At 47.2% G+C, this 22,476-nt stretch overlaps 1 protein-coding gene across 4 annotated transcripts in view; it reads right to left on the bottom strand.

Annotated features, from left to right (window-relative positions):
* The window catches only part of Kcnj15 (potassium inwardly rectifying channel subfamily J member 15), a 46,907-nt gene that overhangs the window by 12,837 nt on the left and 11,594 nt on the right, over positions 1-22,476 (bottom strand). Inside the window, exon 1 of one of the 4 annotated variants that reach the window (XM_070030683.1) lies at positions 10,479-11,162. The exons of 2 other annotated variants lie outside the window; for them this stretch is intronic. The gene's annotated coding sequence lies outside the window, so the exon portion shown is untranslated. Of the gene's footprint in view, positions 1-1,306; positions 1,599-10,478; positions 11,163-22,476 lie in introns of those variants that run through there. One more of the 4 variants, XM_070030682.1, reaches the window with a different exon arrangement.

Here is a 22,476-nt window from a genome sequence, read left to right as displayed (position 1 = left end):
GGAGGGTAGTTCTGGATTTTGAACCGAGGGCCACATTTATGCTTGCTAGGTAAGTGGCCAGTGATCTACCACTTGAACTATATCCTTGTGCTGTTTTCTGTTTTTTCCAGATAGGGTCTTGTCCTGTTTGCACGAACCAGCTTTGGGGTGTGATCTTCCTACTTATAGCTGGGAATGCAAGTGTGTGCCTTCAGGTCTGGCTTGTTCTTTGACATAGAATCTTGCTGACATTTTGCCTGGGGCCGACCATAAATCATGAGCCTCCAACTTCTGCCTCCCAAGTGGTTGGGATGGGCATAAATCATACCATAGCAGGTTTTCAATTGCTTTTTTGCTAATTAATACCCATTTATATCTCCCCTCCCCCAGACACACTAAATCTCAAAAATAGGGTGTTAAAGGAATGCTTGTTTTTGTAAAGGAGGAAAAATCAGTTTAAGAATGAGTATTTTCCTTCTAGTTAGCACAACCGAGAGACCTTAGAACTCTGTTGGAAGTTTCCAATTTGTCCTTCCCAGGAGCATTTCCTTCTGTGCTCTGTGGTGACATTTTCATTTACAGAAACTGATCAGGGTGGGGACGGGGAGGCCGTAGCTGCCCAGAGTGGAGTTTTTCAACCAGGTCTCAAATGACCTCATTCCTTGTGTTCTCAAAGGGGGCAGCCAGGCATGAAGGAAGGAGACGTGAATCAAACAGTAACCTGGCTGCACCAGACTAAAATGAGGATGTGCAGGATCTGACTTCCAAGCGCCGAGAAAACAGAACTTCCTGTTTGTAAGAAAAGTTCCTTTAAAAGCTTCCTCATACACCCAATAGCTCTGACACATGGCTTTTCTGATGATCTCTTCTTGTCTCTAAACCTGATGTTACCTGGGTGGGATTTCACTTTAAGTAGACACAGGCTTAAATATTAAATCGATGAAAATGCTTGACAAGGATTCGTTTGGGGTTCACTGAGCTCAGAAGATTTACAAGTAATTGGAAATGAAACCAGCAGGGCTTAGCTCTCCTTCTTTGGACCCTGTGACTTGTCATACAAACACAGGTACCAGGACCTTTGCTTTCGGCCATGTGACAGATTTCTCCCCTGCTCTTAATCTCAGTCCGTAATCTGCTTTAAAGGTTTGTCTGGCAGTTCCAACGCCTTTGCTTGACTTCACCAGTGCCAACTGGAAACACAAATGGCTTTGTCCAGCTAGAGTCAGACATGGACAGTTCCCTCAGGAGGGACTGAGGTGGCCCTAACTCTGAGAACATTGCAAGGGTAGTTCTTTGGTTATTATCTCTTGGGGGAAATTGCACTTACCTTCTGCCTACTCACTTTATCCCTCAGGCTCTGAGGACTGAGGAGGGCTAGAAGAAGGGCAGCCCTCTGGGAGCTGTGGAAATGCCCGTGGTCATCCATGAGAATCATATGAAAGATATGCAAGTCAAGATGGTATCAAGAAGTAATTTGCAAAATCACTTCCTGTCTCCCAATGCCCTGTGTCTGGAAGATCTGAGCCCGTGGCAGACTTCGGTTGCTGGAGTTCACTTTGTGTGGTTCCCAGTGATTCTCTGCAGCTCTGTGCTGGGTCCTGGTGTAAAAGATCCTTCCCTGTGCGTGTCCCTGGGTGGGAGTGTTTGTACTTCCTGTGTGGAGGTGACCACGTGACTTTCTCTGCCCAATCCAGGGTGACCAGCAGTGGCACACTGTACCTGAGCTGAGGCTCAGGACTCATCTTTAGGGCTGCCATGGGTCTTGCCGAGTGCTTCCAATTCAAGGGAGTAAGAGGCAGCGATTCCTGGCACTAGGTTACAACAGAGCCATAGCTGAGATAGGATGCTTGTTGCCGTGAGTCACAGAGTTCTGGGGTTGTAACTGAGACAAAACCGAGCAGAAGATTCTGGCCACCAGCAGGTCCCCTCACCTCACCCCATCTTGGATTGTACATGCCTGTATCTGTATTGTACTGCATGCATTTAAAGATAATGAGATGCGTGCCTGAAGCGTACATCAAGTCCTCTAGTCTGCCTACGTAAACTCTACGTGTCAGTCAGGCTATGATCAGACACTGACCGGAGTAAGACTCCAAGTCTAACCCGATTCCAACAGGAGGAGAGATCTGTCGGTCCCCAGGGACAACATACAAAAGTGACTGATTCTTCTCATCTTGTGACCTCCTTCCAAGTCAGTACTCAGATGCGGCAAGACACGATGCCTAATTCAAGAACATTCAAGAAGTGTTCTGTCATTCTACTCTTCTTTGGGCAAGAAGGCCCGGCTTTTAGACCTATGGACTCCGAGATCTTCACTATCATGGTCACACGGGCTATCCTGGGACTCCACGTCATTGATCGCTTTCCTCCCTGAGGGGACAGCTCCAAGGGATCACGCACTCTCCAAAACAATGACACATTGGGGTTTATTTATTTTTTAAATCGAATCCTTCCCTTACTGTCTGAAAAAAACCTTTTTCTAGTTTATAAACAAGGAGCACTCATAAAGGCAATGAATAAATGAGCAAACCAGCTCTGTCTGCCTCTTCCTGCACTCTTGTCGGCACCACATCACAACTCGCTCAGTGCATTCTCGCCTTTCTCTGTGCCCTGAGCTGAGGCGTGGCACACTGCCCACAATAACCAGCTGTGACTGCTTAATTGCCTACGGGATGGCAGGCCTTTTATAGAGCATTCTATATTAATTTAATCATCGCTTCAATTCGGAGATAGGAACAACTGCCATTCCCATCTTCCAGATAAGAATCCTGTGATCCGGACAAGTGTGTCTGATGGGGTGGTCCTGCCTGTGACCTTCTAACCCCCCTTCTCTTACTTCAGCTGGGTGGTGTGTGTGTGTGTGTGTGTGTGTGTGTGTGTGCAGAATCACGTAGAGGGCTGGATAAGAAGGAAAATCGCTCTCTATCATACAGTGTCCAGTTCAGCAGCATTGAGGAGAACCAGGGGACCACAGATTTAAATTCCCAGGTGGTGCTCCTGTGTGAGTCCTGAGAACACACCCTCTCTGTGACCCTCTCACTAAATGAGGCACAGAGAAGATGGAGAAAATGGACAAGGACCTGGACAGGCCGGGGTTAAAGGCACCCCTGTGGTAGCTGCCGCGCGGGACTGGCAGTTTTCTCGGCAACATTCCTCAAGAAGAGAAGCTCACATATATTGTTTTGGGGCTCAAAGCAAAATCGGAAGCTGTGTCCCTGTTCCTTGGATGATGGGTCTCATCTAGAGTTGTGTCTTCTGGGTGCCGGTTGGGCCTGGAAAGCCCTGCCTTGGGGGCGGGGGGGGGGGGGGGGGTAGGGGGGCGGGGCTTGGGTCCCAGGGCTGGGGCCTCCCGGTGCATGCTCACAAGCAGGATAGGACAAGCACAATTAAGAGACTTGTTTTTCATCCACTAGCTCTAGAAAGTTTTGCCTACTAATCCTCTGAGGGCCACGCTGACTGCCCTCACCCATTGGAGGTTCCCATTACACACCTGCACAGCACAGAGATCGCCACAAGTCCGACACACCTATGTGATTATGTAGCGACACTTGGCCTTAATGCAACATTCCGAATATTTTTTTTTTTGATCAGTTTGGATCTTGAACTCTGGGCCTGGGTGCTGTCCCTCAGCTCTTCAGCTTGAGGCTAGTGCTCTACCACGTGAGCCACAGCACCACTTCCACCAGAAATTGTTTAAATGTTGCTTCTAGGGCTTAAACTCCCTGAGTGCTGTCTCTGAGCTTCTTTTGCTCAAGGCTGGCACTCTGCCACTGGATCCACAGCTCTACTTCCAGCTTTTTTAGTTGTTTATTGTAGATAAGAGTCTCATGGACTTTCCTGCCTAGGCTGGCTGCAATACTTAGCTCTCCAACCCCTGTGTGGCTAGGATTACAGGTGTGAGCCACCAGCCTCTGGCAGCATCTGGAAGTGTTTTAAGAAGTGCTGATCTGGTCTAAAATCTACACTTCCCACCATAGGAGGAAGAGGACCTCAAAGGATGAGGTTTACTGAGCCAGTAACAGGTTTATAGCTGGAAACGGCTTCTGTGATTCTGAATCTTCTTAGTGGACACATGTTGCTTCTTTTGTTAGTCGCGGGGGCTTTTTTTGTTTATATGGTGCTGAGGAATCGAACACAAGGCCTCAGGCATGCAAGGCAAGCACTCTACCACTGAGCCACCTTCCCAGCCCGATGTTGCTTCTTTTGTTGTTATGAGATCTTAATACCAGAGGTCCACCTCTCCTAAAGACAGATTTGAGGAGTGGCCCCTCTCACACCCTTCTATAGTACCAGCCTGGCTTAGGAAAGCTCCTTAGAAATGCAGATTCTCAGGCCCACATTTGAGGGCCTGAGACAGAATTTGTCTCCAAGAACTTGTGTGTTAAGGAGAATTTAATATCCCAAAGGATTATGTGGCCGGAGTTTGTCAGGGGCTCAGTGAACTAGAGGGTTTTTTTTTTACCCTATCCAGCATTAGAAGAGCAATGAGGATCCCTTTAGAGATGAATCCCACATTTTACATTACATGTGAGCATCTAATGATCCAATTTACTTCTGCAATCAACCAGTTAGCCTTTTCCCTATGTTTCCATTCCATTATTATTGTTTCAAATTCCATAAGTACTGAAAAAATAGCTCTTTCCATCCCTCAATGTGGTTTGCATAGCTACACCCTTACTCCTCGATTCAGATTGGTTTTTTTTTTTTCATTCCATACAGCATCAACCTTTCTCAGCAAAGACAAATTTAAACACATACGAAGTTCAACAGGAGACTCATTTTTCCATTTTCCATGGCAAAAAAAAAAAAATCCGAGCACTGGAATAAGTAAGAGGTATCATTTGCTGAGCATTTTTGTAAAGACAGTTTAATTTCAGGTCCTTTATTTGGGACAGGACTGCCTAAACCAAATAAAACATTATACATCTGTCTGTTGTTACGAGTGACCAACTTCAGCTGAACATTATTACTTAATAACAGCTAACTTTCCTATAGTGTAAGAATACACAGCAGCTAAGGGAACATGGAAATTTCCTTTGGTTTACCACCCTTAGTCTCTCCTGCTCCAACATGCGAGGAACTTGGGTAATAAGCATTTTCTCCCCTTTAATCACAGCATGGCTTGGACGTGCATTGTTATGAGATGATTGGTAAAACAGGAAAATTTATGTCTGGAGGGAAAAAAAAACACACAGAAAACAAGACGGCTAGTGTTGTGTTAGCTCCCTCCAAAACATACTGGCCTAACCGTTCCCTTCAGGGAATACATTTCCACAACTCAGCCAGAGTCTCGCTTTCTATTCTAGTCTGGATAATTCATACCCACAGACAAAGGTGGCTCAGCCCAGTGCCATTTGGTAAAGCAAGAGGGAATGAATGTAGAGCATTTGACTTTGTGTGGCTGTAACGTGCTGGAGCAAGTCAGAGAGAAGAGAAGGAGATGGTGTTTGCAGACAGTCCTTGCAGGGAAAATAGGTGTTTCATTTAGTGTATTTTCTTTCCTAAAACTTCAGAACGAGGGTAGTCAGAGCATGACAAGAAGAGACAGAGGCAAGCAAGCAAGAATGACTGTTTTCACTAAGGAAAGATGGGCATTTTCGCCGATGCCGGTCTTCTTGGGGCTAGGGAAGTTGTGTGATAGATTTTTCCCCTACATCAATCTCTCTCACATTGAAGCCAGCACCTTTCCTCACTCACATGAGCCTTCCCTAAGTTTACATCCCCTCTTCTCCCTGTCCCCCTCAGTGAGATGCGGGTGTACAATCACAGGAAGCACATCAAATCCATAGGTACCAATTTCTAGCCGGCTTGATTTTCCAGTTTCATGGTATTTCTACTTTTGCTTAAAAATGGATTTAGTACTCCTACTCCACAGCACCGAGCTGGTGATTAACATACTTTCTTGGGATACATACACCTGTGGCCAGGAGTGGAATTCTCCTTGTTGATTTTCATGGTCACTTTTATCCTCATAGGAAGCTTATTCCAGGCAAAGGAAATGAGGGCTGTGGCCTGATTTGGAATCAAGCTCCTTCACAACAGGACCAGTGTCCAAAAGTTTCCCAGCCTCGTCTCACTGTCAGCCTCAATTCTGCCTACACGCCTCTGGTAGAGAAACTGGATCCGGCGGCCTCTCAGGAGAGCACGGGCCACTAGCATGCTTGCACCGCGGTCAATTGGCTTTAAGGACTGGTAACATTTCTGAGCTGTTTGCTTGTCCTAACGTTGAAAACATATACGCTTGTGATCACTGAGTGATAATAAGACATTTTCAGATTTCAAAATACCTTCACATTCAATCAAAATCTTAGCGCTCTGGCAGCTAGCTGATCTCCATCAGTAAACAGTACAAGCAAACACGGCAGAGGCATCTGCCTCATTAGCTGACAGACTTATTGGCCCAATTTGGGTGCCATTAGACCTGCCAGGTGGGGTACAGAATGCCTAGTGTCCCATTCAGTAATGCTATATGCCTAAGCTGAAAATCATTTGCCATTTCCCTGGGTGCAGAGATATATGTGTACCTCCTCTGTCTTTCTCAATGCACCACATGAGAGTTTTAGAAAAAGAGAAAGAGCAGTGCTATGTTTTTATTTGCTCGATCTGCTCCAGAATAGTTCAAAGGCCATACACACGAGGCTTTAACCCAGAGAGAGTGGTTTAGGAGACCCCCCCTAAGAGGAGGAACACCCCGAACAAATCCAGCCACTGTGGGATGGGGAGCAACCTTTTCCTGTGTGGTTCTGGGCATGTGCGTGCGGGCTGGGAAAGCTAATAAGCTACTCTCCTTTGTCTTCTTCCTCTGTCTTTTTAAGATTTTAGTTCAAGGCTTCTCATCCATTATTTTTTTTTTACATTATCACCCTTTAAAATGGACTAGTGGGATACATGGCTGACATCTTAGAATGAAGTGTTGAGATTTATTTTTTAACGTCCAGATTCCTGCAGCACCACTTAATAATCATTGTTGCCATATCGAAAAAGCAGTGCTGGTATTTCTAGTGGTTAAATCAAACCTCTCTTGTGTAGTGGGGCGATGTCCTCTGGAGCGCTCTGAGAAGCCAGTATGGGGCTGGTGTTCCTGCAGGGCCACAATGTCAAACCCAGAGCCGGGCTGGTGCGGTCAGGGCTCCCCTACACGTGGAGGGAGGAGAAGGCTGAAGGTTTAGTTACAGGTAATCAAGAAGCAACGATTCCCTTTTCATCCCATGCAATGCCAGGGCTCCTTTTACCTCCTCCAGGCTCCTTGCATAGGGATCTAAACTCAGTCATGGACTCTAACTGCAGTGATTCTGAGAAGGTCACAGAAAGTAGACTGCCCTTCCCAATCCTTCCCGACTGATTTTCCCCAGTGACACAGCTAGGCCTCACCATACTGTCTCTTGTATAGAAATAACATGGACATTAGCCATTAGATCGCCATTAACCCCCTCTGATGAGTTCACTGCACATTCAGTTCCACTGATCACCTTCTAAAGCATGCTTGCATGCTGCCTTGGCATTTCAGCACTGCATAATAATGTGAGCAGGGACTGCATGGCCGCTCAGCAGCCCCCTGAGGACCCATGCAACACCCTCTACGTTGAGCGGTGCTGGGACCCTCTTACAGCACATGGAGAGCAAGGAGGGAATAACAGAACACAGCCGAGGTGCGTTGGGAGTCCTCGGTCTGCATGGCCTCACGGGAGCTGGCCTTTCTCAGAGTTGTGGAGCTGGGTTTTTATAAAACAACATGAATATACTGCTCAGTCACAGGTAATGAGATCACCACAATTGCATTGCAGCTCCTACCTGGGAAAAGAGTGCTCATCTACATCATCTATAGCTCCTCATCTAGAGAGCGTGGACTCACAGCGTCCTCTCCTCCATAAATGCACTGAGGGCTCCTGCTGCTGACAAGACAAGTCCTGAATACATCCAGAGAGGAACCGGCTACCCGTGAGCTGTGTCCAGCCTGGCTGGCACTTGCTTCTGCCTGAGCAGCCAGTGCCCTTGGAATTCTGTATCTGGAAGCTCGCAATTCCTTCCAGAAGCTTCTTGGTTCAGTCCCATCTTTCCTCCTGTGTACTTCAAACAAACAAAATCAGGAGATAAAATACTAATGCCACTTCAGGGGCAGTGCAGTAAGAAGATGGACACAGAGCCCTGAGCTAGCTGTGTGACCTTGGACAACTTTCTTTTCTGAAACTTGGTGTCTCATCTGCAGAGAAGGGATGGCAGCCTCGTGGGGGGTTGTGAGAAGCTGGAATAAAAACCAGCATGGGTACCAGGCACCAGGAGCTCATATCCCTAATCCTAGCTACTGAGGAGGCTGAGATCTGAGGATTGTTGTTTGAAGCCTGGACAGGCAGGAGAGTTTGTGAGAACCTTATCTCCATTTAATCTCCAAAAGCCAGAAATGAAGCTGTGGCTCAAGGAGTAGAGTCTTACCCCTGAGCAAAAAAATAATCTCAGGGACAGTGCCAGGTTCAAGTCTCAGGGCCAGCACAAACCAAAACAGACAGCACGGGAACTCTGCTCATACCATTTATTTTACAATAGTCACCTAGTATCATCACAGGCTTACTGTAAACAAAACCCAGAACTCACCTGATCAAGAAGAAAAGTCACTGACCACAGAGGAGCAATGGAGAGTTCCATTCTGACCCCACCACATTCTCATAAAGCCATAAAACCCTCATCTCCAGTGTTTATAAACACACTATTCAGAACATATTGAAAGGCTGAAAAGATCTTCCCACATTTACTCCTCTGCGCCACGAATTTATTGTGCCCCTACTATGTGCTAAGTGCTGTGTAGGGCACTCGAGTCAGGCCATGAGTGGGGTCCTGCCTCTCACCTGGTGTGGACGTTGGCGAGGAAGAGAGGCCTAACAGAAACCATCAGGCAACTGACAGAAAGATACCTGTGGGCAAAACTAGGGAGAAAGCCAAGGCCAAGGGTAGCACAGCTCCTGGGCGTGGGGCGTGTCCCGGTGTGCAGCTCTGGAAGGCTTTGCTGAGGCGTGGCCTTGAGCTGGAGATGCAGGTGAGCGTCAGGGAGGGGTAGAGGACACCAGGCCTTTTCAAAGGCTGGGGGTGGGCATGGAGCGTGGCCCCTTACAGGAAGTGAGGAAGGCTCCCGGAGGGGGTGTGGAGGTGGGGAGGGGAGGCGCAGGGAGGAGGAGAGGACTGAGCCTCGCCTTGCCAACTGCTCTGGGCTGCTGGGGGCCCCGGGACATGAGCACTGGGTCCCAAGGAGCACAGCTGGAAGGAAGCACGCCAGATGCCGAGGGTTTGTGTAATGGGCACCGTCAGGGAGGAAGGTTGGGATTCCCGAGGTCAGTGCCTGGATGAGGAGGGGGCCAGCAGCCCCAGGGAAGTGGGGAGCTGACCCCCGGCCTACAGGCTGAGCAGGCCCCTCTGACAGGTGAGGTGGGGTGGAGGGGATGGAGTAGAGTCTCAAAGATGATGCCAGAAAATGAGGTGATCTTTTACCTTGTTCCTCTGTGGTTGGATGGGCAGGTGGACTGAATGTCTGGATATGGTATCACAACAGAGCTCTGTCGGGGGTTTAGGCCGGGCAGTGTGGGGCCCCTGCCCGGGGACAATAGACCTGACACTCCACCGAGGGGCTGGGCACCGCCAACGCGGCCATCAGCACTCATCATCCGCAAGAAGACTTGAACCAGGACGGTGGCTGGCTTTCCCCCACACAGGAAAATGGGAGAGAACAGAAGACTAGAAGCGCCCAGAGCAAGCTGTGCCGTCAGGCAGAAGAGAAATCATGACAGATAAGACCAACATGGAGTGCTGAGACCAAGAAACAAAAACACCAGGGCCCAAATTACAAGAAAGATCAAGTGAAGAAACAAGTAGGCAGAAATAAACGGCTTCATGCATAGCGTCAGATAGAGTCATTTGGCATCATTGATCATGGGTAGTTTTTAACCATTTTCACTCTTTTTGGGAGAGAAAAAAGCTACTTGGAATAACATAAGAAGCTAGGCACCAGTGGCTCATGCCTAGAGTCCTAGATGCTCAGGAGGCTGAGATCTGAGAATTATGCTTCAGAGCTAGCCCAGACATACAAATCAGAGACATTCATCTCCTTTAACCAGCAAAGCCTAGAACTAAAAAACGTGTCTCAAGTGGTAGAGTGCCAAAAAAGCTGTATCAGAATACAAGGCTCAGAGTTTAAGCCCCAGAACTGGCAACATAAACAAATGTATTATAAACATGTAAATCGGTGGGATAAATACATAACAAATAAACCAAAGCACATAGCAAAATGTTTAGAGCTGATCGTCAGTCGAATCCGTCTGTGTGTCTGTCTTTAGGTGATTTAAACAAAAAGCCTCCTAAAAGCAAACTGCAGTTATCTCTTCAAAGGAAAACAAAATTAGAAGGGTTTTCATCCAGACTTTCCATTTTTAGGCAGTTAATCTGAAAATTCAATTTCCCCAGCACAGATCGTTCTCAAACATTCCAGATTTTTACTGTAAATGAGAATTACTTACAGTGGTCACTGAGAAAATTTCCACACGCTGCCCCGGCCAAATCTATGAAATCATTGACTCACGTCGACCCAGGCGCCTGGTTTGCTGTGAGCTAGGGGACTGACTGTTTCACGCTCCTTTACGGCTTCCTTTCCTGGGTTGAAGAGTTTGTACTTCCCCGGGGAGGAGACTGCTGACAAAGCAGGTCTTTCTACCTGTCCTTGGGCAAGTCCCCGCACTCCAGCTTTTCTTTTGGCCCTCTGCCTTCTGGCTAACTCCTACTCATCCCTCAAGGCCCAGCTGAAATACACCTCTGCTTCCAGACAGAGCTCACCTTGCTTCTCTCTTCTGCCTTTCACATGTGATCCTTACCTCATGACAACATTTAATCTGCTGATGCAATGATTTGTTTTGGCGTTTGTCTTTCCCCTTCAAAGACAGATGGTGGGGGTGGGGGTTAATATTTTGAACTCACTTTCAATCTCTAATGTGAAACACAAGGCCCTGGCCCTGGTAGAGACCCCATGTTTGCAGAAGGGCCAGGTAAGGTACAGATGCTGTTTAAGAGACACAGAGCCCTCTGGATTCATAACCCAAGCATCTCATTAAAAGGTATTATCCACCATGTTCTAGATCCTTCTGGAAGTACTTCACTGATCTGAATGATCAAACAAGAAATGATTTAGACTTCTTCATTTGATGCATAACTCAAAGAATACCCTTTAGTATCTCACTTTGAAGACCAAATTGGCTGCATAGTGCTCAAACTTATGAAAACAATAAAAACCCTGAGCCTCCATACAGTGAATGAGACCCCAGGAACTGCTTCTGTGGGGACCTTGCTTCCGACAAGGCGATGTCCCGGGATTCTACAAGTCCCTTCTGCCCTCAGTTTCCCTCCTTAGCTCAGCCATAGCTCAAGTGGGTAGAATAACAAAATAACAGAACTGCTCCAATTTAGCTTATTCTTGGTCCTTATAAATAAATAAATAAATAAACATATTGGTACAGAATAGAATCCATCTATTATTATCAATCTGCCCCAAGTGGTCTTCTGTGTTGGGGAGAAGGGTGACATTTACTTGAATTCTTGCTTTAGAACAGTGCTCATCAAATGTTAACATGTGTACACACTCCCAGGGGAGCCACTGGTTCGGAAGTTCTGGGCGAGGTCTGCCAGAGGCCGCACTTCCAGCGAGGCCCACGGGTGATGGTGAAGACATAGGCCCCATGGGACACTCAGAATACCAGTCACCCCCTCCTCCCCACTCCCCCCGTGCAGCGGGGGGCTCTCTATCTGTCCCCCCACCCCCCGACACATGTACAGAAGGAACTCAAGGAACCATTCCTGTGTCTCATGTGGACGCCCTAACCATCAGTTCTCTAGATGATTCCATCAGTGGGTGGCTGCCATCTTGGACCTAGCCTTGTGGTGGACCCCCGGGGAGGGGGTCTTTGGTGGACCTATGGCAGGAAGCTCACACATACTTCATTACAAAGAAAAACCAAACAGAGAGCATTGATAAATCACCGCCCCGTGCTATGGAACAACCCTGCAGCCAGCAGCTCTTTCCCAGTGGTTGGTGTTCATCTGGAAACTTCCCTTCTGGGAAGCATAGCTGGAAGCCCAGAAGCTGACCACTCCGGTCCCAGAGCTCCTGTGGGGCTGGTGCTGAGGGGAGGCTGGGGAGTCAGGAAGCGGCCATGCCACTGACCACAGCTGACCCCACATGCCCTCACTACGGAACCCCTGTGCTCAGGTGAGCGAGCAGGGGGTACGTGCTCTTCATCCAAAAGGGGAGATATCTCTTTCTCTCCTCCCTTCTTTTCCCCTCCCCTTCCCTCCTCTTCTCCCTCTCTCCTTTTCCTTCCCTTCTCATTCCTCCTCTCTCCCTCCCCTCTTTCCCTCCCTCCCCTCTTTCCTCACATACACACATGCATATCTTTGACTATATAAAGTGAGTCTCAAAAGTAAACTCAAAGCCTCAGCACAGCTTTGAGTTCAAGGCTAGCACTTTACCACTTGAGCCACAGCTCTGCTTCTGGCTTTTTTGGTGGTTAATTGGAGATCAGAATCTCACAGATCTTTCTACCCAGATTGTCCTTGAACCCTGATCCTAGATCTCAGTCATCTAAGTTATTAGATAAGAGTCACTGGTGCCCAGCAGGCCATAAAATGAATATCAATTCACAGGCCTGCCCAACTAATCCATGTTTTATGTATCCAATTACAACTCTCAAAAAACTATTTTTTTAATTTAATTTACCCTCACATCATTTTGAAGCCATTTGAGTGCTTGTCAATGAATGTTGAGTACTACATCCTTTGTGCTGTGGAATGGGTGCTAATTTAAAGTACTATTGTGGTTGAGTCAGACAGATACTTCCTCTGAAACTACGTCCAGAGCCAGCTTGCTGTCTGAGAGGGTGGGACCAGATTGTGTGATGGCGACGAGGAGGGTGAAAGACTGTTAGATGCATCGCTTGAAGTCATTAGGCTTCGGTTCCTTGGGTCTCTCTTCATCTATATTTGGCCACGAGGCCCACCTTTCAGCCTCAGGCTGGTTTTGTACTCTCACTCCTGTTCACTCTTAGCAAATCAACCCAGGAAACAAGAACACAAAAATCCTTGTCCCGGAGTGGCAGGTGTTTGGATTCTTTTCCCCCAGAAAGGCAAGCCTTGAAGAAGAACCAGTGAACCAAACCCTTGACCTCCTTTCCTCATGGCCGGTCATCACTCTTCAGCCAAGGAACTACATCCTCTGCCATCAGCCAGCCTCCAGCAGAAGCTCAGGCAAGGCACCCAGTCCACGCCTGGTTCTCGTGAGTTCCCAACGCCAGTGCAGAGCATTGCCATACATGCCGGCTCCTCCTCCACTGCCAGCCTTACCCAGAATCACTCAGGTCCCCTAGCCCACACCACACTCTTCTCACTAGACGGGCTCTCCTGCATCTATACTTGTGGCGTCCGAGGCCACCTCCATCCCCATGAATCCCGGACTCACGTGCCCTCTCAAGTCTCCCTTGTCACTGCTCAGCCAACAGCCAACTCCCTGTGAGTCCTGCAGGTGACGGCCCACGGACACCTGCGCGTGCACAGGTGCCCAGCTCCCAGGAGGCAGCAGCCCAGGAGTGGAGGAAATGCAGTCATCTCTAATTGACCACAGGAACCTTGAAGCTGCCACGTCCCTTCTGTTGTACCCCTGGCTCAGAACAGTGTGTATCTGCCCCCCTGGTCCCTGCAGGACTGGTTCTGATACCCCTGTAGGTACTCAGGTGCTCAAGTCTCTTACATAATAGGTGCATCTACACATAACCCAACACTCGCCATCTCTAGCTTTGCTGTCACACGTAACATGATGCAAATGCCGTGGAAATAGTTGCCAGACTGTATGGCTTAGGGAATTATGACAGGGAAAACTTCTGTAGGTGTCTAGAACACAGGTAGCCAGCTTAGCTGTAACTACTTAGTACTGAAGAGGAACACAGTGCCCTGTGCTGCATGCAGTGGCTACACATCTCATCATCTGTACACACTCAGCAAGTGACTGATGGGTGCCAAACTCACACCCGGCTCTTTGGAATTCTCTGTCACTTTTTTTCCCCCTCTTGGACACTCTCTGCTCTTTGTTGGTTGACTCTTCAGAGGCAGCACGTGAAGGCCAAGAGCCATCCGTGCTGTTCTGGGAGATTCCCAGGCTTGAGTCATCTTCCTTCCAAAATGCTGCTGCCGCCGCTGATCCTCTAAGCTCCACTCCGTGATCCCATGGTCCCATTATCCATGAGCCAAAGCCTCACTCTCCCAAAGGTAAAAAGAGTAAGAGTATTTGCAAGTGAAAGACATGAAAGCAAGCGAGCAAGCTCTGCACCAGGACAGGTCTCCACCCAGTGGACCTCCACCAAGAGGAGCCCAGTGGAGTCTTCTCACAGGGCAGGTTTTGTGGCATGGGCTCCTCCCACAAAACCTCCTCAGCTGGGAACTGACTGTTGGACGGTTTGTGCTGTAGTCACTGGCTGAGCACCCAGGGCACCCAGGGCATTATGGGAAGAAGCAGGATTTGAGTGGGAACTCACAGCATTATGGGAAGAAGCATCTCATCAGGAGTTTCCTCCCGTGCTGTGCTCTCTTCAATGACCAGGATCTGCTTTCGTGCCCCCAGATAGCCCAGTGGCCTCATTCCTTTCTTCCTGTAGCTTCTCCTGCTGTTGCCCCAGGACTCAATGCCCCTGTGTCTGGATGTGGGAGCCCTCCACGTGAGCCCCAGTATGCTGGCTCTGGCTTTTATTACAGATTCACTGAAAAGTCCCTCCCTCTCTGTCCCTCTAGGTGTGAGTGTCACAGCAACACCTTCACCACAGCAGCACAAGGTTCAAAAACCTTGTGCCTCTGCCCCCGCCCATTCCAGAAAGCCAGCCCTTTGAGAGCGGGTACAAACTATGCCCATCCATCCACTCCCTGACTCATGACAAGGGCTCTGGAAATGTTTTTATGCCTCATGGCTCTGGAGATGAATCAACCAATGAATCAATAAATGGATTAATAGTAATCCATAAATTTAAAAAAAAAGAATGAATGTGTAAGACATGACCCAGAACATGTGAGTGGTCTGTGTGTGCGGGAAGTTTTCTGAATGGCTCTTTGGAAGTGATTTATGTCGGTACATTGTTCCACCTCCGTGGGAAATGAGTATTCACTGTGTTGAAATCCTTCGGGTTAAGAATCATGTCTTTTTATCTGTCTGACTCAGACACTCTTGGAAGCTGAGCAAATCTAGGCGCTGTGACTCACGAGTACCCTGATGAAACACAGGGAAGTTCAGAGATGGCTTCAATGTGAAGGGTTCCCTTTGCACATACATGTGATCATGCCTGCAGTTACCTGAAGCATTGGAAGGTTCTACTGTAAAAGTCTTCCACATGCACCTGTGCCATCCCTTCAACTCAAACCCCTCACAAACACCTGCATGAAATTGGCACCGACATGACAGCAAGCCTGCCTGACTACAGTCATTTGTTGACCACTTGAGTGATTTCATCAACAGTAACTTCAAGAGGCCCCACCCACGGGTTCACTGGGGAATCATGGCAAGGTCGAGGTGGAAGGAGGGGAGGCTCATGGATCTGTTGGGTAGGTGAAGTTTTTCTTCTTGGCGTTTTCTATGCTATTAAGTATTGACTTATTTGTTTCATCTCCAGAATTGGCTTACTGAAATCAAAGGTGAAAGTACTCATTTGAATAAGCTCATGACCACCTCAGACATGAATGAAAGGACCTTTTCCCCCTAGCTTGCTATTCCAATTACCAGTTTTAACATATCTACAAACACATGAACAAAACCATTAAACTATGGCTTGTGCAGGAGAAGATGCCGGTGGTGTCATTCCTTAGAGTTGAACAAAATAAATACTGGGAAGCTGGAACATGTATCATTGCGGGGAGGGGTTAAGTTCAAAGCTGGGGCAGACAAATGGAGAGGGAGAAGGTCGGCAAAAGCAGTTATGGTGTTCCATGTATGTAACAATGCTCAATATATATAAAAATGGAGCCAGGAAAATGGAAGGGGTAGGTTGGTTTGGGAGAAGGGGAGAATGGTGAAAGGGGTGGCACTCAGAGTGACATTGTACCCACAAACTGACATGATGAATTGAATACCCTTTGTACAACTATGTAAAGATAATTTTAAAAATTAAAATAAATAAAACAAACTGTGGGACCTATGGCTAAGGGGGAAGTTGTAAACATTTATATGCAGTTTAGGAATATATTTAGGAATGTGTTTAGAATTATGACACAGGTCTTTGAGCTTCAGTGGGAACCTGTCATCCTGATCTGAAGCCCTGAACTGTCTCCTTAGAGCTGACATTATCTTCCAATGACTCCCAACATGTCATTCAGTCATTTCTTTGATCAGAAAGGTCAGTAAGATATGCATGGTCTGAGTCCTCAAATATACCCTCAGATAAAGTAGATGACATGTATATATTTGTGTGTGTGTGTGTGTGTGCGCGCACACATGCATGCATGCGCACGCACATACACACACTGGTCCCTGAGATTGAACTCCAGGTCTAGGCATTGTCCCTAAGCTTTTTTAGCTTGAGGCTAGCACCCTACCCCTTGAACCACAGTTCCACTTTTAGCCTTTTGGTAGCTAATTAGAGATAAGAGTCTCCTGGGTTTTCTTGCATGAGATGGTTTTGAATAGCAGTCATCAGATCTCAGCCTTTTAAGCAGCTAGGATTATAGGCAGGAACCATGAGGACTTGGCTTGAGTTTTGCTAATTTTTTTTTAAAGTTTTTCATTTGCCTTTAATATACATGATTAAAAATCATTTTTCTCAAGAAAAGTTAGGATATTCTGGAATAGGGCCACCCTTTATGCCCCTGGATTTTAGAAAGTGATGGAATTCAGACTGAGAAATTACTGAGAAGGCAGGGCAGCTTGGGAGGGAGAAGGGCAGTCAGGGGAAGTTCATGTGGCTGCTGAATTTGGTTGAGTAATACATTGCCACCCCCTCCCCATTAGTATATGGTTTCAAGGAGCCCACAATTGAAGAAGAACCGAGACTGCTCAGGTTCTACAGACAGTGAGGATGCTTGAGTCACTGTTCCCATAAGCCCACTCAACTTCTGCTAGAGACTCACTGCCTGTCAACAGATTTACCCTGTTCACATGCTTGCCCTTTTTCTTTGCCAGTACTGAGGCTTGAACAAATGTCTGGGTGCTGTCCCTGAGCTTTTGTGCTCAAGGCTAGTGCTCTCCCACCTTAAGCCACATCTCTACCTCTGGCTTTTTGTGGGTGACTGGAGATAAAAGTCTCAAGACTTTCCTGCTGGTTGGCTTCAAGCCATGATCCTCAGATCTCAGCCTCCTGAGTAGCTAGGATTATAGGCATGAGCCACCAGTGCCTGACTTCTGCATGTCCTCTTTCACATGGAAAGATTAATATAACTTTTGTCTTCTGTTTTGGGAGGCGTACTGCTATTTTCACAGAATTGGGGGCAGGGAAACAGTCAAACCACACAATGTAAGCATAGCTGACGATAACACAGGACTGACTGACCAGGAGCTTCTCTAATTAACTGAGCTGTATAATACCTACACAGGAAATTAAAATTTTTGTTCCAAAAGTTCTCCTGATTTTAAAAATTAAAGTTTTATTTTGACCGTGCTTGGTGAAAATGATACGTAATAAACCCGTGTGCCGAGTGGCCCACTCACAGCCTGCTGGCAGGATGTGAGCAGGTGATGAGTGAGTAGTGTGAGGAAGAACTCCTGGATGGAGAAGAAGGCTCGGATGAAGTGCAGAGGAGACGGATGGCATTGTAGGAGGCAGGCTCTGAGGAGGTTTGCACCAAGGAGCCCACCCGTGAATTTGTAAGTTAGGTATAGGTATAGGTATAGGTATAGGTATAGGTATAGGTATAGGTATAGGGATGGAGATCTGGCAACCACTGAAATCCTGGAAAGCAGCAGAGAGGAGACAGAAGCTAGGGGCAAGCCTTATTGGCAGTCTGTATTGAAGGGAAGGAAAAGGATTTTCCAGGAAAGGACTAGAGAAAGAGCAGCCAGAGGAGTTGGAAAGATAAGAAAAGGGGACAAGCTCCACAGACAAAAGACTTGTGAGGAGACTAGCAGGCACTGGGAGGGAAGCACCTGCTCCCTTAGGAAAGAAGGGGAAGAGCAGAGGATGTGCCCATGTACCTACGCTCATTCATCACCTACTATGTACAACTACTCTACACTGGGAGACATGGCAGCACAGCCAGGCCGCTTGCTCTTGTGAGGTTTATGGGAACAAAAATAAAAGCAAAGTGACAGCTTGGTCTTGGGCATGGAGGATGGGAACTGAAGCGGAGTGACCCCGGTGAAGCCACAGAGAATCCAGTGCTTTGGTGTAGGAGATGGGACTGAAGAACAGGGGCTGCCTCCTGGGTCACACATAGGAAACAACAAGAGACCAAGGACTCAGCCAAGAGGAAGGACCTGTGAGGCTCGCAGCATGAGCTGGTGTTCAGTTCTACTTGCCATACTCTGGCAATGCTGAACAGCCTCAAAGCATTGGTTGGTTGAGTATGAAAGAGGTGGATCACTCCATCGGGGGATTGGAGAGATCTCTACGGTAAAAGGTTATCAGGACACGGGATTGAAACACCATGTTAGAAAACACAAACGTCTAGAAACCACAGACAGTAAATGCTGAAGGTCAAAGCATCAGCAGCTCAAAGAATCTATACAGTAATGGGGCATTACGCAGCCTACTAACTCCTCTATTTGGATGGAGAAGAGCTGTAATTTAGGATCGCTAGCTATCAATTAGTTCTGTCTTCCTCATCTGTGGAATGAGAGGTTTGGGTGAAATGAACTTAAAACTCTCCTCCAGCACCATCCACGGTGAGCCATCAAGCGCTGTGGACAGACTCTGGAAGTTCACTCACCTCTTTAATATTTGCATTCAATATGGAACTGCTAATGCTCAGAAATACAGCACCAGAATCCTGAGGGTCCCTCAAGAATGGGCACATAAAGTTTGGAGTTTTAGGAACCATCTTGGTTGTCAAGTAAGTTGCTCTGAGCTGGCAAGAGTAGCTCACGTCTGTTATCCTAGCTACTCAGTAGGCTGATATCTGAGGATTGCAGTTCAAACCCAGCCTGGGCAGAAAAGTCCTCAAGACTTATCTCCATTGAACCTACAAAAAGCTAGAAGTAGAGGTACAGCTCAAGTTGCAGAGTGCTGGCCTTTAGCAAATAAGCCAAATGAGACTGTGAAGAATTGAGTTCAAGTCCTGGTACTAGCACATAGGCACACACACACACACACACAGGCACACACACACACACACAGGCACACACACATACACACACACACACAGGCACACACACACACACAGGCGCACACACACACACACACAGGCGCACACACATACACACACACACACAGGCACACACACACACACATGTTGATCTTTGAACATAGAAAAAAATCTTTAAATCCTGGTGGGAGAAATTGCCTAGGATGTGGGTAATTGCAGAAGGTAATTGGAAATAAACCCTTGGAATAGACCAACTGGAAAATTATCAGAGATGATTAGGTATCTGTTAAGTTTGGAAATTTGCTTTATGACTATTGAGAGAAGATAAACTTTTCCAATGTAAGGATGATGACATGAAATAAAGCTATCCAACTCTGACTCCTTTCCCATAGCTGAGATTCACTGGGAAATGGATACCTAATGGCTATGTTAAGACATATTGGCGATAGCTTACTACTGAAAGGATTCTTCATCTTCAGCACAGCGAACAGCGTTTTCATTTTTTATACCTTTATAGGTGAGAGTCAGGTCACCTGTGCTCTAAAGGCTGAGACAGGAGGGTAGTGAGTTTCAGTCCATCTTGGCTGCAGAGACAGAACCCTGTCTCAAAAAAATCAATCAACCAGCCAACAAACACCGAAAGCTTTGTTCTTGTAGATAAATTGAGGACACGCTGAAGTTCCATATAGAGTAGGGCATGCATGGGAATCAGCTGCTTAGGACAAAGTTACTGTTTTTTACATCTTATAAAGCAATGTACAGTCATCTTAAGAACCAGAAGTTGCATGCACAAGAGTTTTCTTCGAATCTGTAAGGCACTTGAGAACGAAAAGGAGCAGGAAGTAGAGGAAAAGCAGGCCTGAGGTCAAATGAGTCACCCTGCTTAGCCCTTCCAGACATCCCCTTTTGTGCTTCATGGGTTTCCTGTTCCTTTTGCCTCACACTGATAAACTGGAAAGTAGATGGGAGCCTTATCTGGACACTAGGTTCAGAGTCCCAGGTTCAGGTGAGGACCCCAGATCTCTGAGGAGTAATTAGAGACCAGGCTCTGCCTGGGACATCCTGTGTCACCAGACCTGCAGGCCACAGGCCCTGAGTGGGCGGGCCTAGCAGCACTCTACCCCCGGAAGTAAAAATCAGTCCTTCTGGTGGGCAGGCGCCTCTGTCCTCACCTTAGACCAGCCACCCACACTCGCCTATCAAGCAGAGCCCTTAGGCACCCAGAGCTTCTAGCACAGGCCTCCATCCGGTTTTGAGGGTGACAGGCAGTCTTTGACCATTAGGAAGTATTTATATCTGTAGTTTCTTTTAAGATGTTCAATGATATAATCTACCAAGCAGACTTACACTACTGGGAAGCAGCCACCTCTTCTTCTCCATCCTTCCTCGGTGCTAGGAGACCTTAGGAATTCTTTCTGTCTCTCTCTGTCTTACTCTCTTTCTGTCTGGACTCTCTCTCATGGAAATTATTGGATAGTGTGTCACATTTCCATGATGTTTAAAAGCTGTCATGGGCCCACAGTCTGTTGTGGGCCATGAGCTTGCTTGTGGCATCCAGTGCCTTTTCAGGCAGCCCCTGGGATGGTTGCTGATGATAAACAGATTGGAGAAGCTGGGCTGGCCATGCTGCCTGGGTTTGGGGATGTGGAGCCTGGGCTGGTTTGGAAGGATAGATAAGGAGATTCTAATAGGAAGAAGCAAATACTGGCTGTCCAGGAAAACTATCATGAGGTGAATACTCTTTTTGTGTCCAGCAGCAACTGTCCAGGGCCTGGCAAGGAGTAGAGGGTGAAGTGGAGGGCCAGCAGAAGACAGAGTAGACGGGCGAGACGCTGCAGCCTGGACGGCTCAGGGTGCAATGGAAGAGCCTTACAGTGATCAGTTTCTATCAATGCAACCATACACGTTGGCTCTCAGGAGCCCACCAGGAGACTCAGAGAGCAGAGCTTACACACTGCTCCCTCTCCTCTGATTCACAGAGCCAGGCGTCTCCTCTCCGTACCAGCTCGAGAAGTGTGCAGTCAATTTCTATTGTACAAGATTGCTCCACACCTGTCTGATTTCCACTGAAGTAGGTGCTTTTCCTAGACCCACCTGGATTCCTGAACTTGGCTGACATGTCAACCTCAGAGCATTCTCCTGGTCAACTCTCTTCACCACACACAACACAAGAGAAAGTGGCCTTTCTCATGTTTCTAGGATATTTCCTCCCATGGGAAAGAAAAAAGGACCTCAAGAAATGATCAAAAGAAGAGTCTTTGATTGACTTTGCATTAACAACAGAAATGCTGCGTAGCACTGGTGGCTCAGGCCTGTAATCCTAGCTACTTAGGAAGATGAGATCTGGGGATCAAAGTTCGGAGCCAACTCAGACACATTTCTAAGGCTTCTTATCTCCAATTAACCAGTAATAAGTTGGAAATGGAGGTGTGGCTCAAGTGGTAAGAGTGCCAGCCTTGAGCAAAGTAAATCAAGTCAAACAAGAGCTAGAGACCCTGAGTTCAAGCCCTAGTATACATAAACGCACACATACACACCCATATACACACACATACACACACACACACATACACACACACAGACACACACAAACACACACTGGCTTTCAGTGAACTGATTCTTTTGTATCTCAGAGTTTTTTTTGTTTCAATCAGTTGGAGGGTCTTATACCTTTTATAGATTAAAAAAAAAACACTGCTTAAAGATTTTGTAATAGAGCCAAGCAGCAGTGGCTCATACCTTTAATCCTAGCTACTCAGGAGGCTGAGATCTGAGGATCACAGTTCAAAGCCAGCCAGGGCAGGAAAGTCTATGAGACTCTTATCTCTAATAAACCACCAGAAAAAACCACCAGGAGTGGCACTGTGGCTCAAGTGGTAGATGTTCACCTTGAGCTGAAGAGCTGAGGGACAGTGCCGAGGCCCAGAGTGCAAGGCCCATGACTGACAAAAGAAAAAAAAAGATTTTGTAATAGGACAATCTAGACTCTGGAGTTCAGGCTTTCTTTATGAAGCAGGATTTTGAGATGTGAAAAGTGTGCAACAGAAAATCAGGGTCTAGTAGGTGGGGAAGGTCAGACTCCTTCTTGTCATTTTGGGAATGTCTGTTCCCTATGAATTAAAAAAAAAAATCACAGCTCAGCGTGGTTTCCCCAACACTTCCACAAAAATCTTTGCCTATGACTGCCCCATCATCCCTGGGGTG

The sequence above is a fragment of the Dipodomys merriami genome, unplaced genomic scaffold, assembly GCF_024711535.1.
Source record: "Dipodomys merriami isolate MVZ:Mamm:240054 unplaced genomic scaffold, mDipMer1.0.p SCAF_2, whole genome shotgun sequence".
Taxonomy (NCBI): Eukaryota; Metazoa; Chordata; class Mammalia; order Rodentia; family Heteromyidae; genus Dipodomys; species Dipodomys merriami.
Note: the sequence above shows the minus strand (reverse complement) of the source record. Positions and strands in the feature narration are given on the sequence as shown.